General features: G+C 39.0%; 1 protein-coding gene across 2 annotated transcripts in view; it reads right to left on the reverse strand.

Annotated features, from left to right (window-relative positions):
* LOC141773935 (receptor-type tyrosine-protein phosphatase epsilon-like) overlaps window positions 1-16,298 on the reverse strand; it is a 32,566-nt gene extending 16,268 nt beyond the window's left edge. For both annotated transcript variants that reach the window (XM_074646124.1, XM_074646123.1), the window contains exons 1-2: window positions 15,966-16,298; window positions 6,963-7,209 (exon numbers count right to left, since the gene is read on the reverse strand). The gene's annotated coding sequence lies outside the window, so the exon portion shown is untranslated. The remainder of the gene's footprint in view (window positions 1-6,962; window positions 7,210-15,965) is intronic.
* Between the last annotated feature and the right edge of the window lie 444 nt (window positions 16,299-16,742).

Raw genomic sequence — 16,742 nt, forward strand, 5'->3', positions numbered from 1 at the left:
GAATGGAGAAGGAAGTACAGCAACCGCAGACAGGGCGGCCACGGCTAATGTAAAATAGCTTAGTCGTAGTAAGATGGACCTCAGAAATGGAGGACCAACTTGTTGATTTGTGGCAACAACACAAGTGTTTATTTAACGTGTAGCCATGACTTCATCCATATTTGTTTCTTTTTTATCCATGAATTTTCAGTAAGTACATAGTGCAAAAACTAATCCCTAATTCTTTCTGCCTGTCGTCCGTCATCTTTGTTTACACTAAAGTCACGTTTGATCACGAGAGATTTTGTGAGATTTCAGTTTTTTAGAGTCGCAACTCTCGTTGTTGATGACTGTAATCTGTGAAGGCGTTTTTTTTTTTTTTTTCATGCGATTAATTTGCACATCGATATCTTTTTTGCGAACTGCTTTTTTTGTGTGTTAAGGCCTTTAGCGTGTGGTGTGCTGCTTTGGCCAAATTGTTGCTCTCCACAATGAGCCAGCCTTAAAGTCATGGTGACTCTGACAGGACGTGACTTGAACTGTTGTCTCTTTTTAAAACTAAAAATCTGCATTTATCTTCATGAAACTTGCCATGACTCATTAGGAGATATTATTCATTATGGCTCATGTCACTTACTATACACTATTTATATATCTTAATTAGCATATGACATAATCTGACCCTCATATGAAAGGGCTTTGCTGGAGAGACCCATTTTAGTCAAGGAAAAAAAAGCATTGGTATAATTGGCCTCGCCATCCCAACCAGCTATTTCATCATTCCTTCCAGATCTCTGCTTTCCTGTCTGCTTAATGAAATACTAACAACAGAGTGATAACTTCAACCTCCTGCACCTGCTTGACATAAATGTTCACAGGGAATTAAATTATACTGCATGGGTTGAGTAGGGAGTGCAGAGGCAAATCATCCCACCCATGCATGATGCAATGCTAACATTCAGAATGCATCACATGCCGGTTGAACCTGGAGGGCAATGTTAATATTTTGAGCACGAATATGCATTATTCAACATCGATCCGCTTTGCTTTTGTGAGCAGAGACGAGATGAAGATCAGCACATGACTTTGCATTAAATGTGAGGCAGCTATAGAAACTTGAACAGTGAAAAATAAAAGTCTGTCGTATATACTGCAGCTACATCTCTCAAACTCCAAGACTCACTGTAGCCTAAAATGAATCTGTTCTGCTTCACTTCAACATCTCCCTCACCTTGGCTCTCACATGAAAACCTGAAAGCGAGACTCGCAGAAAAGAGACATCAGAAATAGAAACCCCAAACACAGAAATGTGTCTTTCCTTTTTACCAGACCTGCAGCCTGTTCACTCACGGTTATCATTAATTCAAACCAAACTGTGCAGGGGAAGGTGATGCATTATCCATTTCCAACCCGAAACATCAAAATATGACAAACCCAGGTGAGAGTTTTTCCCCATGCTGTTTTTAAAATGACCGTACTTACAGATTTAAGCACACAGATGTGACTAGAACACAGATTTTCCTTTGCAATAACCCAAAAATCTGTTGTATCAAACAACGCAAATATGTCTGAGTGCTGAGTAAATGTGTTTCTGCCAACATTTGTGCAGAATTCTAAATACTCCATGTTGACCTCCTGGCCTTAGTTAAACATCTCGTATAAATAATGGATTATATGCAAACTTCATTGAGAACAATACGTGGTGATGTGCATGTTTAGTGCAAGTAATAATGAATAATGTTAAAGGTGCTATTGATAACATTGATAATGACTAGATGTTGCATTCTTCCTTCCCCGTTCCATTCCATTCACTTCACAACAAGTCGTTGCCATGCACTTAACATCAATCTCAACCGTTTATCTGTTTTTTCCACTAACTGATGACCCAGAGATACCATGTGATATCAACATTGTTATACTATTGGCTCACAAGCCTTGTTAGAAGTGGGAACCAAATGTCAAGTATCTTCCACAGAGATAAACAAAACATTCAATTTGGACCTGCCACAATTTTTTAAATGATTAATTCACAATTATAATCTTTTTTTTTTTTTTTCAGGAATAGCCATACTTCATTCTGCACCTTTCTAAAAGCTCTGCTATTTCAAAAAAATTATATTCATATAATTACAAATGTTATCAATAAGACCTTTAAGTACTGTATAGTGTAGCTTTAAATCAATTTTAGAGATCTTAAATATCTAAATATCTTATTAGATGCTAATAGATCGACTGGCAGTTACAGTAACTTCAAGGTGATTTGTGTCATATTCAATCTCTGTGGACCTGTGTATCAGTTATAAGAGTGCATATTGATTTTTGGACTCCTCTATCTATTAAATATCCTGTTGCCATAATAATATAATCTGGATGGAGGTTGCTGCTCATAATCATTGGGAGGACATTTCCTTTTTAATATTGACAACTAGGTAGAAGTGTGATAAAATATCGAGTATTGAGTATAACACACAGCCCTACACTTAGTTGTCTACATTTAACTCTTAAATTTCATAATGAAGACGCATCCACTACTACACTAAATGAAATAATCTCACAGGCTATGGGACATTAAATCTACTATCATAGTAGAAATTTATACGGTTTTGTTGTGTGCATCCTGATCCTGAAATTGTACAACTCAAGGTTTTTATTCTTCCTCCTTTTCGCTTCATGCTCCTTTAGTATATGTACTGTCACAGTGCACTGGTTCAATACAACCCAATCAATTGCAACCATGTATTTGTGGGCAATCTATTTCAGCTTCACCGCCAGGAATCTCAATGAGGAGCTTGCTCAGCAATCCTTCTTTACATGTTTTTTCCCGAAAGCGTATGGATGGATGAAACATGGAAAATGCAACACGTACACGTTTACTGAAGCGCTGCAATGAGGTGCCAATGGCAACCAGCTGGCAATTATTACGGTCATGTTTAAAGGTAGTCTTTAAATCTGCAAATTAGAGAAGAAAGTGAAAAGTGAAAGCGCTGCGAGTCATGCATGTTTTACATTAGTACTTGGCATTATTAAATGGCACCAGCACTAACTCACTCGTTTGCCTTTATGCTATACGTATGTGCTCATTTCATTTAAAAATCAAACTCAACCTACGTGCTTAAATCTGCTTTTATACTCACAATCTATCCATTATCTATACCTGCTGCTTAGGGTTTTGGGTGCATAGCCTATCCCAGCGTGCACTGTGCTGGAGGCTTTATATTGTAGGCTACAGTAATGATCTATCTCTATGATCCATCTATCTATATAAAACCAAACCTAGCCCATTAGCAAAGCCAACAGTTGAGTTATATGTCTTCTAATCTCTGTTAATAAATTCTGTTTGTTGTGAATGTGGGTAAAATGATCTTCTGTGTACTTCCGTTTACTACACAGCTAAACCCCGCTCAGCACAGTGCAATAAAACAAGAGCCTAGAACCAGGCTGAGGCTGCGTTCAGGCACGGTAATGATTTCAGCTAAAAGTGCTCATAATGAACATGCTGATGTTTAGCAGGTATGATTGACAGTTTACTGTGTTCCCCATTAGTTTAGCATTATAGCATGCTAACATTTGCTGATCAGTACTAAGTACAAGGCACAGCTGAAGTTGATTGGAATTAGGGCTGCACAATTAATCAATTAATCAAAATTGCAATATGGCTTACAGCAATTATAAAAAATTGCAGCATTTGTTAAAATCACAATATTTGTTAGAGGCGAAATGTCAAAATACCATTTTAAATGAAATATTGTTGTGCTGCAGAGATGTCCTGGCCTACACGTCATATTCTAGAGGCTTCAGAAAACATCTTTGTTTGGTACAGATCCCTGTAAAAATCACACCATAATCATTTTAATATGCTCTTCAATGAAAATGAGAATAATGATGTAAGAATTATCTCTCCCTCTAATATCGCAAATCATATCGCAATTGCAATATTAATCAAAATAATTGCAATTAGATATTTTTTTCTAAAATGTACAGCCCTAATTGGCCTGTCATTAATTTTTAAGTACTGGATAAATTAAATTGTTGACATGATGATGGAGCTATATGAAATCAGGGGATCACCAACGTTATTATAATTAATCCTGAGGGGGACATTAAATGTCTGTAATAAATTTCATTGCAATTCATCCAATAGTTGTCACGATTTCACTCAAAACACAAATGTCAACCTTGCGGCGGCACAAGAGGTAAAGTGAGTGGACACGTCCTCTGGGGACATAAAATGTCTGTAACAGATTTCGAGGCAATCCATTCAATATTTATTAAAATGTTTCAGTCTGGACCACAGTGATGAATCAACGGGCCGACAGACAAGACACTTTACCAAATGATGCACCGTTGCTTCACTACACCGCAATGCAACATTACATGTAGATTGATTGATGTTCACCACAGTACTGTACTGTAGCTTCTGGGCTATAATGCATGGTCTGTAAACAAAGAGGAACCTCACTGACCCTGCTAAAAGCTTACAGCTTTTGGGATACCCATTGATTTGAAAAATGCATGATTTGTAAATTATTCAACATGTTCCATCAGTCACACTGTGTAGAGGATATTCATGGATATTTGCCAGATATAATGGTTATTGAACTATGATTTCTGATCTAGAACAACAGGAGCAATATGGCTGAGTTTGAATGACTGCAACACATTTCTCTACAGACATAAAGAATACTGTTAAAAATATAGATAACATTTGTACTGCAGGATTTGCGTTATATGCAGCCTGCAAATACATACAGATGGCAAATGGCCATCTTTGTATGTCTGCAGACTTTCGCATTGGTTGGCTCTTATATATAAATCCCTCCTTGGACTGGTTACTTCTTATCTGTGTACATATATGTGTAAAAAACAAAATTAATATGGCCTGCACTCTCACAATATTCTACAGATGTTGACCCCTAAGGTTAGTTTAAAAAAAAAGCTTTTAAATACGCTGCCCCTTCTTCCTGGAATAATGTAAAGAAGGACCTGAAATTGTCAGAGCTGATCACTATGTAGGAATTTATGTCCATTTTTAAAAGATTGAGAAAATAGCACTCTTGGTCAATGTGATTGCTTTTAAATTTCTCACTGAAATTGTTTTGAAATTGACCTGTTTTATGCATCATAACTGTTTTTGTATTTCATACTAACTGGATATTGTGCTCCTTCACTTGTAGTGTGTGACAGTTGTATTTGTCTGCTTATATTGGTTGTGTTTACTGTAGGGCTGTCAAAGTTCACAAGGTAATGATGACGCATAACGCAATTTCATTTCTTTAACGCATTAATGCAACTTGCGCTTTTTAAGTTCTAGCGGGCGATATACTGGTATCATATGGAACTAGAAAACCTAAAGAATCCACTGGTACCAACCATGTCAAACTTGTGCTAAATTTTGGCGAGGAAAAACTGTCATGGCCATTTTCAAAGTAATCCCTTGACCTCTGACCTCAGGATATGTGAATGAAAATGGGTTCTATGGGTACCCACGAGTCTCCCCTTTACAGACATGTCCACTTTGTGATAATCACATGCAGTTTGGGGCAAGTCATAGTCAAGTCAGCACACTGACACACTGACAGCTGTTGCTGCCTGTTGGGCTTGAGTTTGCCATGTTATGATTTCAGCATATTTTTTTATACTAAATGCAGTACCTGTGAGGGTTTCTGGACAATATTTGTCATTGTTTTTTGTTGTTAATTGATTTCCAATAAGAAATATATACATACATTTGCATAAAGCATTATATTTACCCACTCCCATGTTGATAAGAGTATTAAATACTTGACAATCTCCCTTTAAGGTACATTTTGAAGAGATAAAAAATGTGAGATTAATTTTCGATTAATTGCGATTAACTATTGACAATCATGCAATTAATTATGATTAAATATTTTAATGGATTGACAGCCCTAGGTTATTGTTGTAACAATATTTGTGCTGCCCACTTGGCCGGGTCACTCTTGAATAAGAAATTGTAATCTCAATGAGACTCATAATGACAGAGGAAAGAGATGAGGCCGTTGGAATATCAACATTTTCCTCAGAAATATTATAACTTTATGAAAAAAAAGTCTATACGGCTAAAACTATAACATATCATCCACACAAAAAATTAACTTCAGTGGCCTCCAACATTTCTGACAACGTCTTCCAAGGTCGTGAATACCACAAGAGACGCACGCTCATATGGAGTCTTCTCGTGAACACGGTAAACACGACCCCATTTGAAGGCAATAATAATAATAATAAAGGTAAAGAATGCTCTGTTCACAGGGGAATCTCAAACAATAACAAAAAAATATATCAAATCATGTCTCAGTTTCTTCACAAATCAATACAGCCTCACAAAGACAGATCCGTATCTTGTGCTTGGCACAGAATAGATGGCATGTCTTGCACACAAAAAGATAAAAGATTTTTTTTTTTGGTTCCAGGGAGAGGAGGAACAAAGGCTGAGCAAAAAAAAAGAAAGAATACCAGAAACAGCCATTGTCAAGTGCCAAGGAAAAGGATGGGACGAGAGCACAAACACATGTCAGTAAAGTGTGGCAGCAGAGAGGAGAGGAAGGATGAGACGAGAGGAGTTGGAGCTGGAGGAGATGAATGTCTAGATTCTGGGTTCAGAGATAACAGCCATAATGGTAGACATCCTTAGTACACAGAGGCAGTAAAAAGGATGAAGCTGTACTGTCTGGTAAATGTTCGCTGTATTTCATATAGGCTTTGCTACATGGCTGCCTTTCAAAATACACACCACAAAAGCACCACATTGCACACTGGGAATGCATCTCTAGCTCATCTTCTCAATCCTGTTTACACGTCTCCGATCACTATCTGCTGCATAATTAAGGTCAAAACAATCAATCTGGAAAGGAGACACTGTAATTATTAGATTATTTCCCATTAATGGATTGAATTTCAATTGATTCCCTGAAACAGAATTGACCTGGTCTGTGGTCAGACGGATTAATAAAAAGACTTACACTTCCAAGCAAAGCCAGTGTGATCTGGTATCAGTTGACCCGTCGGTCCATAGCAGCCATGTGATCCCCCACTTCCTGTCTTGGTTGAACTTATTGAGGTTTTCTTCCCTCAGTCCTTCTCTTACTCACATCCTCTCTGAGATATCGATAATAGCGCTGGGTGAAGAGATGACTGAGGTCGGCGGTGGGGCCTGAGGTCGTTGTGAGAGCTTTAGATTGGGACCAAGACACAGGGGATCATGGGAACCTGAGAAATTAAGCAAAAGACAAGAGTTAGAAATCAGGGCTGTCAATCGATTCAAAAATTAAATTGTGATTAATAACATGATTGTCCATGATTAATCGCACATTTTTTATCTGTTCAAAATGTACCTTAAAGGGAGATTTGTCAAGTATTTAATACTCTTATCAACATGGGAGTGGGCAAATTTGCTTGCTTTATGCAAATATATGTATATATTTATTATTGGAAATCAATTAACAACACAAAACAATGATAAATATTGTCCAGAAACCCTCACAGGTACTGCATTTAGCATAAAAATATACTTGAATCATAACATGGCAAACTCAAGACCAACAGGCAACAACAGCTGTCACTGTGTCAGTGTGCTGACTTGACTATGACTTGCCCCAAACTGCATGTGATTATCATAAAGTGGGCATGTCTGTAAAGGGGAGACTCGTGGGAACCCATTTTCATTCACATATCTGGAGGTCAGAGGTCAAGAAAATGGCCATGCCAGTTTTTCCTCGCCAAAGTGTAGCGTACATTTGGAGCGTTATTTAGCCTCCTTCGTGACAAACTAGTATGACATGGTTGGTGCTGATAGATTCCTTAGGTTTTCTAGTTCCATATGATGTCAGTATCTTCACTCTAGCTTTAAAACTAAAGAAGTTAGTGGCGTTAAGACAAATTTTCATTAGCACGTTATTATTGTGTTAACTTTGACAGCCCTATTAGAAATGTATAAAAGTTCAACCAAACCCATTCTACATATTATATTGTTAAGTTATAACAGAGTTAGATTTTCTGTGACTCACTATTTGGGGCTGACTCAAAGAAAAGAAGAAAATACCCTTGAAATGCATGAATCCACAACAAAAGAGAAGTGGAATGAGTGGGTGTTTGCATCTGTTTCACAGTATGTCTGAGAGAATGACTAGGCACACTGCATTTAATCAGCTGGGTGGGGATGTGCAACCATTTGTACTGTATACATGCCCGATGTCTGTGTGCTATTTACTGCAACAACCTACTTGCAGAACCCACTGTTGCAAAGCAAAAACATTAACAAGCTATTTATCCAACCATGCAAAACTAATTCTACACAAATTAGTCTTCCCAGACTGTGTTTGTGGTACACATGAAGAGTTTGCTTGCTTCTAACAATGCAATTGTAAAAAAAATCACCTTCAAATTCAATAACAGTAAACAGGAGAATGGTGTTCACCCAATTAAAGCTACCACTAGCCTGAATTACACACGGCTCCAATGTGGCTGTACAAGAAAACCATTGCATAAGATATGTTGGAATTAATTCTTCAACATTTACACAAAGACTTGACTGTGGTGTTATTCTATCGCCTTGCTTGAGTCTGAGAACGAAAGCATGGCCCTCTTGCCCCTCACTCCTACTCTCCCAGAGTCCCACTGCCCACAGGTGTGAGACACAAAGCCATATTGTTAACACTCGGCCCGCTGTGACGCAGCCGAGCAGAAAGCAGAGGGGAAGAGGTGAATTAGTCACTAGACCCAGCTGGACGAGCCCACTCAGTCTGAGCCGGGATGAGAAGAGTGAATGGACGAGGAATGGAAAACACCTCTTTTCCCCCCGTACTGTGGGAGCTGTGCTCAACTTTTCCAAATGTTGCAGTCTTTGGCATTTGAACATAAACCTGTTTGCCATTAAAAGCACCGACTTTAAACCCGAAGACTGTAAATCTGGTCAAAAGATCCTTCAGGAATGAGGCTTTGAAAATGCGCTTTTGCACTTCCATAATGTTGTGAGAAACAGGTTTTTTTTTTTCTCCATTGTTAGAAACAGAAGCCAGGTTGTGAGAATACTGGAGGTGACACAAACACCAAGATGGTCCATGGGCCAGACATGGTAGCACTCAAGGTGGCAAAATCTAGTTAGCATTGCTGAGTATATGTCTACACTCTATAGTTAATATTTTGATGTGATAACCAGTGCTGAATGACAGCTGTAACTGTAATCACCTCATGGATTTACCCACCCACCACTGAATATTTGAACCGGTGTGTATCCTTATTTAGGCTTCATTTGGACATTCAGTTTTACTAAACCACAGTATGTTTGGTATCAAGACCGAGACAAGACCAAGACTTTGAGGGGTTGAGACCAAGTCAGGGCCAGACCAGTGCGCGTCCAAGTACTCCTGTGTGTTTTTAGGTAGCCTCACTTTATTACCAAAGATTTGGCTAACATCTCCTCCCAGACAGCCATAAACAGTAACAGTTAACAGTAACAACAAAAAATCTAATTGGAAATGGGTCATGTTATTGGTTGCATGAGTAATGGTGAAATGGTGAGAATCAGACAATACTCAGGAAATTTAGTGATTTCCCCACAGTTGTGGCCTTGACTAGTTTTGAAATAAAATCCTGAGTCCTCTTTGTCCAAGACCAAGACAAGAAGTACTGTACTACAACACTGGCTTTCATTAAAGTCCAGTCTGTCTGACAAATAACAGAGCACAGTTGAGCTTTTTGAAGTCTCAATTTTTCCACAATTTGTGTCTAAATGATGGTGTCTCAGCACTTTGACAACTACGAACATCACAGGCACAAAATTCAAAAATCTGAATAATCACTAGACTGTAAGGATTCAATAAATTTACCCACACTATCCAATTGTGTCGGGCGCTTTTGGTCTTCCAATTTTTAATCTATTTTATTTTTTGCCTTCAAATGGGCAGTTCAAACCTGCAGTCATTCAGCGGTGATAAGCAAAACTAAAACATAAATTTGCAAAATATTTTAGACAATCTATTTGCTGCTCTCACCTGTGATTTACATCAGATCGTAGATATTCATCCACATCAAATTATAAAACAGCAGAGTTATCCTGACTTTTAGTCCCTAGTATGGGAGTATTGGATCCTGCACCTACCATAATATAAATCAGTAACGTCTTTTATAGAAAGTCCCTGCCTGGTTAACACCCATGTCTTTCAAACTACACCCCCAAGCAAAGATTACTCAACTGATGTCATTCCAGTCATTTTCCCCAGACTTGTGTAGCACTTGACGAAGGTAACGATGTGACGCATGGCTCCAATTTCTCTGATTCGAACAGCAGAGTGATGAGTTGCTCTCCGGTGCATTTATTCTATATGTGGAACTAGTGATTGCACGGATGATAGAAGAAGGTCAAGCTAAAAATATACAGTATACTAAGGAAAAACTGTCACGACACAGCTCATGTGACCTTTGACCTGACCCGCTAACATAAATCTTGTTACTGAATCTGCCAATCAAAAATGAATCACAGAGTAAATCAGGCGCTGTTCTCTGTATCTGAGCACTTTGCAGGTTGAAATCCATGTTAGTTTTTACACAGAAAGAGAAAAGTTTAGTTACCAAGCAGTGGTACAACAATTTAAAAAATAGATAAAATAGGTAATGTGCTAAACTGAAGTAGTAATACGCTTCGTAGAATTAGGCTAAGCTTTTTACAACGGTAATATATTATTATTAATGTTAAAAAGCCTGAGCTAAGTGTATAAAATATGCCAAGTTATTCGTACTGTATTTCACAGGCGTAAAGAGTCATTTGGGAGACTGTTATGAATCCATCTTCATCTTTTCACACAGAGTATATTGTTCTCCTTTTCAGCCCCGCACATTCAGTCCAAAGAAGAAGGAGACATGCTCGCGGCATACGATTACTGCAGGCACAAGCGCTTCCTTTCTGTGCCGCTCTGCCCATTGACTAAGAGGGGAAACATGCAGGCCATTAAAGTTTTATGGCAGTGCAGTCATCACCCAGCACTCTGTGGTTCAATCATTAATTCATACCAAAACAGGCAATACTAAGTACCGTATAGCTAAGCGTGGCTCTGAGGTAAAGCTGGTTCTTTTAATTACATAATAAAGAATTAAATATCACTATTGTTGTCTTTTTTAATTATTTGAATCGTGATTTGTCAAAATATTTGAAATCCATGCCCACATCTGATGGTTATTCAATGATTTCAATGAATCTAGCAGTTCACATGCTGCATCCCTGACAAATACATTGAATATTGATGGTTTTCTACCCCAGAGGCGCACGTGATTTCCTGAGATGATGAATCCATGGTTTCATATATAATGGGGTAAACGACTGTAGGCCCTTCAGAGAGCACGGATGCATGCTGTAAGTTTCATTCACGATGTCAGTCAGGTTGGAAAATCTGATTTCACACTTGTGCACAAGTTCACATGGCGGTGAGTATTTGTAAATTCAATCTGCCTGCTGAAAACGTGTTTGGACATCAAGACAGAAATGCTGCTTTTTTACAGCATGAGATGAAGATGCTGAAAGGGTGGAACAATTGTGACTTTTGCAAAAAAAAAAAATACATTAAAAGACACGTCTTAGCGCTCAAGATCTGCCACTTTGAAACTTGATATAACTTCCTCCTCACATGAGTCCTGAACCTTACGTGACTGGTCTGCTGAGCGTGTCAGAGCCTCGAACACCCACGCTTGAAATAAGTGGCTATTGCCGAGGGAATTAGCCGGGGAATATTATTTTTTATGCCTTCATATCAGAGGACGAGTAGAGTAATCTCCAGCCTCAAGTTTGAGGACTCTGAAAATGACACTTCTGGGGCACAGTGGAGGTGAAGCCCGGGACAAGAGATAATAATCAGCGCAATTACAGCTTCCCCACTCGTTCTATCGCAGCTCAACCGAGGGTAACACGTTGGTTCCTTTCACTAGAGTCCAGTATAAGTGGATTGGAACTGTGAAACAAGCTACAGCAGTCCAATCATGACTATTAAATATACAATATAATCACATTGTTAGGTGTAATATTATAAACTGTTTTGAGGCTTCAGTCGGACCCTGCAGCTACACTCTCTGACTCCTTGAAACAGCTCGTTGTGTTTAAGAGAAGTAGCATTTTCATTAGAATGAACAGTCACTGTCTTCCCTCTATCAGACAGAGTGACAACATCAGCACTTCCTCTTCTCACAGCAAGTTACACCACAAGTCATGGGTTAGGCTACTTATGAAACAGACCTGGCACGGCAGGCAGCTCGGCTTCACATAGAACTTTTTAAAACTGTGTTGTCATGATGAAGTGGACGCTTTTTTTTTAATAAAATGTGTATGGATGTAGTGGCTCAAGATTGTAACAGAGTAAAGCAACTCTGGCCTATCAATACCTTCTCATCCCAACTCGTCACATACTGGCACTTTGTGTTTTCTGTCACCATTTCTATACTGATTGTCATTGGTCAGTGCACACAAGCAGAGAGTCCATTGAACATAATTCTCATCTGCAAGACCATGGCTAGGTTCCAAATCGCATACTTTTTCTTTTTACTTTTAGTACATACTGCAGCTGCCCTGACAAAGTACGTACTTTGGCATGCAGTATGCATACAATTGGGACATACCACTTCTTTATAACATTGCGCCTTGAACTTTGACCCTCTTGCTCATATATCCGCTGCACAGAGGATTGTGGGTCAGAATAGCCAGAAAATACTGCAAAAAATGACCGAATGTAGTAGGACATCCTGGTATTTTTGGCATACTGCATTTGACATACTATGTTGGGACATATTAAATATTTTTCTGGCATACTAAATAGTAGTATGGGTATTGGAATGCACAGTATACCTCTTATTTCAATGACAATCAGTAGAAATGGTGACAGAAAGCAGACAAAGAAGGAAACAGTTACAAAATTCAGACACTTCAGATCAGCAGACTATGAAGGATAATTACCCAGGCACCTCATGAAAATGTATATGACCAAATTAACCTGCATGCCTGAATGTGCCAGCCACAATAAAGGAGGGTAATCAAGATAAAAACATTTTTAAAAAAATAAATCAGTTTTGATAAAAGCTTTTCCCACAATTTACAAATCCTCTCTGGCTTAAATATTTCTGCAACAATGCCATCTGCTTGAGTGTACTCAGACATGATTGTGAATAGGGAGAGAAACTCCATGTGTCCTCCCGTGACTGCACGTTTGAAATTAAGACATTTGAGAGGACATCGGGCTATAAGATATCAACATCTCAACTTTTAAAGCAGTCACACAGACACTGCTCTTTCTCTATTCTTCTTTCAGCCCAGGTGTTCAACACTCATCTCATACCTGATGACACCAGGGTAGCAGTGAATTAGGTTTTATGACCGTCATGTGATAGAGCATCTATGGTAACCTTAGCAGATGGACGTCATTTTAAGCAAGAGATCATGTTGACTCAACAATGACTCATGTTTTTTTCTACAAAGGCTGTTGTCATATTATCATCCATCCATCAATTACCTGTAACCGCTTATCCTATTCAGGGTCGCGGGGGGGCTGGAGCCGATCCCAGCTGACCTTGAGCGTTGGCGTGGTACACCCTTGACAGGTCGCCAGACTATCACAGGGCTGGCACGTAGAGACAGACAACCATTCACACTCTCATTCACACCTACAGGCAGTGTCATACTACTACACAGCTACGCTAAACCAGTTTAAAACTTATCAGCATCATTCTCACCCTAGGATATTGAAAAGTCATCCTCCAGAAATTCCTCTTCAAATTAGCATGTGTCTAACTATAGCTCATGTATTCCCCAGGTGAAAGAGATGTGGGTGATGTGGCCCAATATTCAGACCACAGATGAGGAATCTGAGATGTAATGCTAAAATTAACATCAGCTTTTATTAGGCCATTTAATCAGGGATGGAGCTGAAGGTGACGTTATTGTGAATGAGGTTATACTGCAACAATTATGACGTCTCATTGTCACCTAATTATCACACTAAGATCGGAGTCTGCACTAACAAATTACAGCTATGGAAATTAAATTCTTCCTGCATGTCTATTACTTTTGTGTTCCAGATTCATGGGTCAGTCGTTGTGTTGAAGGGATGTGTATTTTATTTTGAAACCAAAGTGTATGCCCTTGTTTCAAAATAAAATGAACTGACACATTGTTATTCTTTAAAGAAATTATCTTAAACCTGCAGTAAGGAGAATGTTTTTGGTGTCACTGGGCAAAAATTAAAACAATAACCTTTTAGCATATTGTAATTCAAGTCTTCTGAGAGAAAACTAGACTTCTGCACTTCTAAGGTGAGGTAAAAAAATCTAGCCCCTGACGAGAGACTTTGGCCAATCACAGGTCATTTCAGAGAGAGAGCGTTCCTATTAGCTGTTCATTCAATGGAGGCAGCTGACAATCACTTGCGAACTTCGATCAAACGGTCAAACTAGGCAGCGCTGATCAAATATGAATTAATATTCTGTTTTGCTGTAATGCCTATTTCTTGCATAAAATGTTTTCTTAAACATCTTGTAGTATACTGTTTAGCTGTTAATGACAAGTGAGTGTGTGAGGTATTGACAGCTGCTCAGAGACGGCAGGCTCCAGCTCGGCTCTGATTGGTTGTTTTCCTCCAGTCTGTGAAATCTTGCAGATGCAAATAGCAGCACCGGAGGACACAAGCGGACACAGAGGCACATGATTTTTTCAGACTACCTGTCTCATGCACTACTGTCAGGATATAGTGACCGTTTTATAAAAAATAACATCATATTTGCTCCGTTTCTATCCACTTTCAGCTTTAATCAGGGATGGAGCTGATGGTGACGTTATTGTGAATGAGGTTATGGTAAATGAGAGACACTTACGCGAAATCATTCCCACCACTCAAATGCAACAATTATGACATCTCATTGCCACCTAATTATCACACTACAGAGTCTACAGGAATTCTATTCTTCGTCTGTTACTTTTGTGTGCCAAATCCATGGGTCAGTCATTGTGTATTTTATTTTGAAACCAAAAAGTATGACCCAATTGCTTCAAAATAAAATGAACTGACATTGTTATTCTCTAGTAAAAACTACCCATATTGTGTAAACTACAGTATGCTTGTTGAGTATGCAATGTACAGGCCTGTATGCTAGGCTACATGTGTACTACATGTTTTCTGTCTAGATCAGTGAGAATACTGCAGATCCAATGCGCCCCTTCCCCCATAACATTTGATCACAATTTTGATATGAAATCAACAATTTTCTCAGATGACTCAAAATAATCACATGGTGGCATCCCGGTGGTTGCAGCTAGGGCTTGTAGTGGATTTGCTCCACTAACCCATATTTACTATATATCTAAAGTCTCTTAAGTAAAAACTACCCATATTGTGTAAACTACAGTATGCTTGTTGAGTATGCAATGTACAGGCCTGTATACTAGGCTACATGTGTACTACATGTAGGGCTATACATGTAGGGCTATACTCTGGATGCTCCAGATCCAATGCTCCATAACATTTGATCACAATTTTACAATATGAAATCAACAATTTTCTCAGATGACTCTACAATTAAGGTTAAAAAAAAAACAATTACTGACAGAAGAGAAAATGGTCACATGGTGGCATCCCGTTGGTCGCAGCTAGGGCGTGTAGTGGATTTGCTCCACTAACCCATATTTACTATGTAGTCCATGTTGTTTGTGTGCAGGAATGGCAACGACTAGAATATCATGTCCAGTATCTAGTCTCTGATGGCCTGTATGCTGGTTAAACCCCTCTCTCTGGGGGGATGTATTGTAGCATTTTCTGCTTTTAGCGAAATGGTGTTATTCTAAGAGAGATGCATATAGACGCATCTCCAATGAGTAGGCCTACCTCAAAAAACGAGACTGCACCGACAGAAAACAGTCGGTGTTTACGCGTAAATACGCAGATGGATAAGTAACCCGGCTGTTTTTTTCAGAGCTGTTTTTTTTCCTTCTCTCTTACCGTGCTAGATCCTCTGTGATGCGGTGACCTCGCCTCACACGATGATGATGATGATGATGTCGGCTTGTGTCTCCTCTTCCTGCTGCTGCACGGACCAGCCGCCTAGTGCCTCTTGCGTTAAATGTCCCTTTAGAGGATAAAAAAAAAAAAAAGGAAGTTGTCGAATCATCCGACCGGAGACGCGTTTGTCAATGTTCCCCTGATGATCATGTTTCTCTCTCTCCGAGGATGCGCTTCCCTCCACCCCGCACCGCACCGCACCGCCTGCTGGAGCCGAGCTGAGCCGAGCCGTGTTATTATGGCAGCACACACAGAGTGGATGAGACTGTAGAGAGAGAGAGACCCTCCCTCGGGCGCAAAGCAGTGTATCAGGTGGACACACTCAGCATCCTTCACATTCCTGCATCACTGGATGATAAAGGGCAAAGGCCTAGTGCGTAAAAAGACGCAGTTTTGTTCTTGTTTTTCCTCCCTTATGATGTTTTTGACATTTTAGTATGTGACGTTTTGTTCAATACATTAAGAGATGCTTGAAGTTGTAACATTCCTGTACTCTAAGGGGATGGGGGGTTACATTATGAATTGACCTTATCAAACTTTATATTGTTTTGTTTTTTTCATGTTATTTATAAGGTTACAGACTTGCATTTGACAAACAGACTTTTGTTTTCTGTATTTTTTTTATTAGCCTTAGTCGACTTGGAGCTCCATAGTAAAGTTAGATTATTTCATTATTTAAAAAAAATGATATATATAGTTCAGAGTGCTTTTAGGTCA

This window comes from Sebastes fasciatus, chromosome 9, assembly GCF_043250625.1.
Source record: "Sebastes fasciatus isolate fSebFas1 chromosome 9, fSebFas1.pri, whole genome shotgun sequence".
NCBI classification, from domain to species: Eukaryota; Metazoa; Chordata; class Actinopteri; order Perciformes; family Sebastidae; genus Sebastes; species Sebastes fasciatus.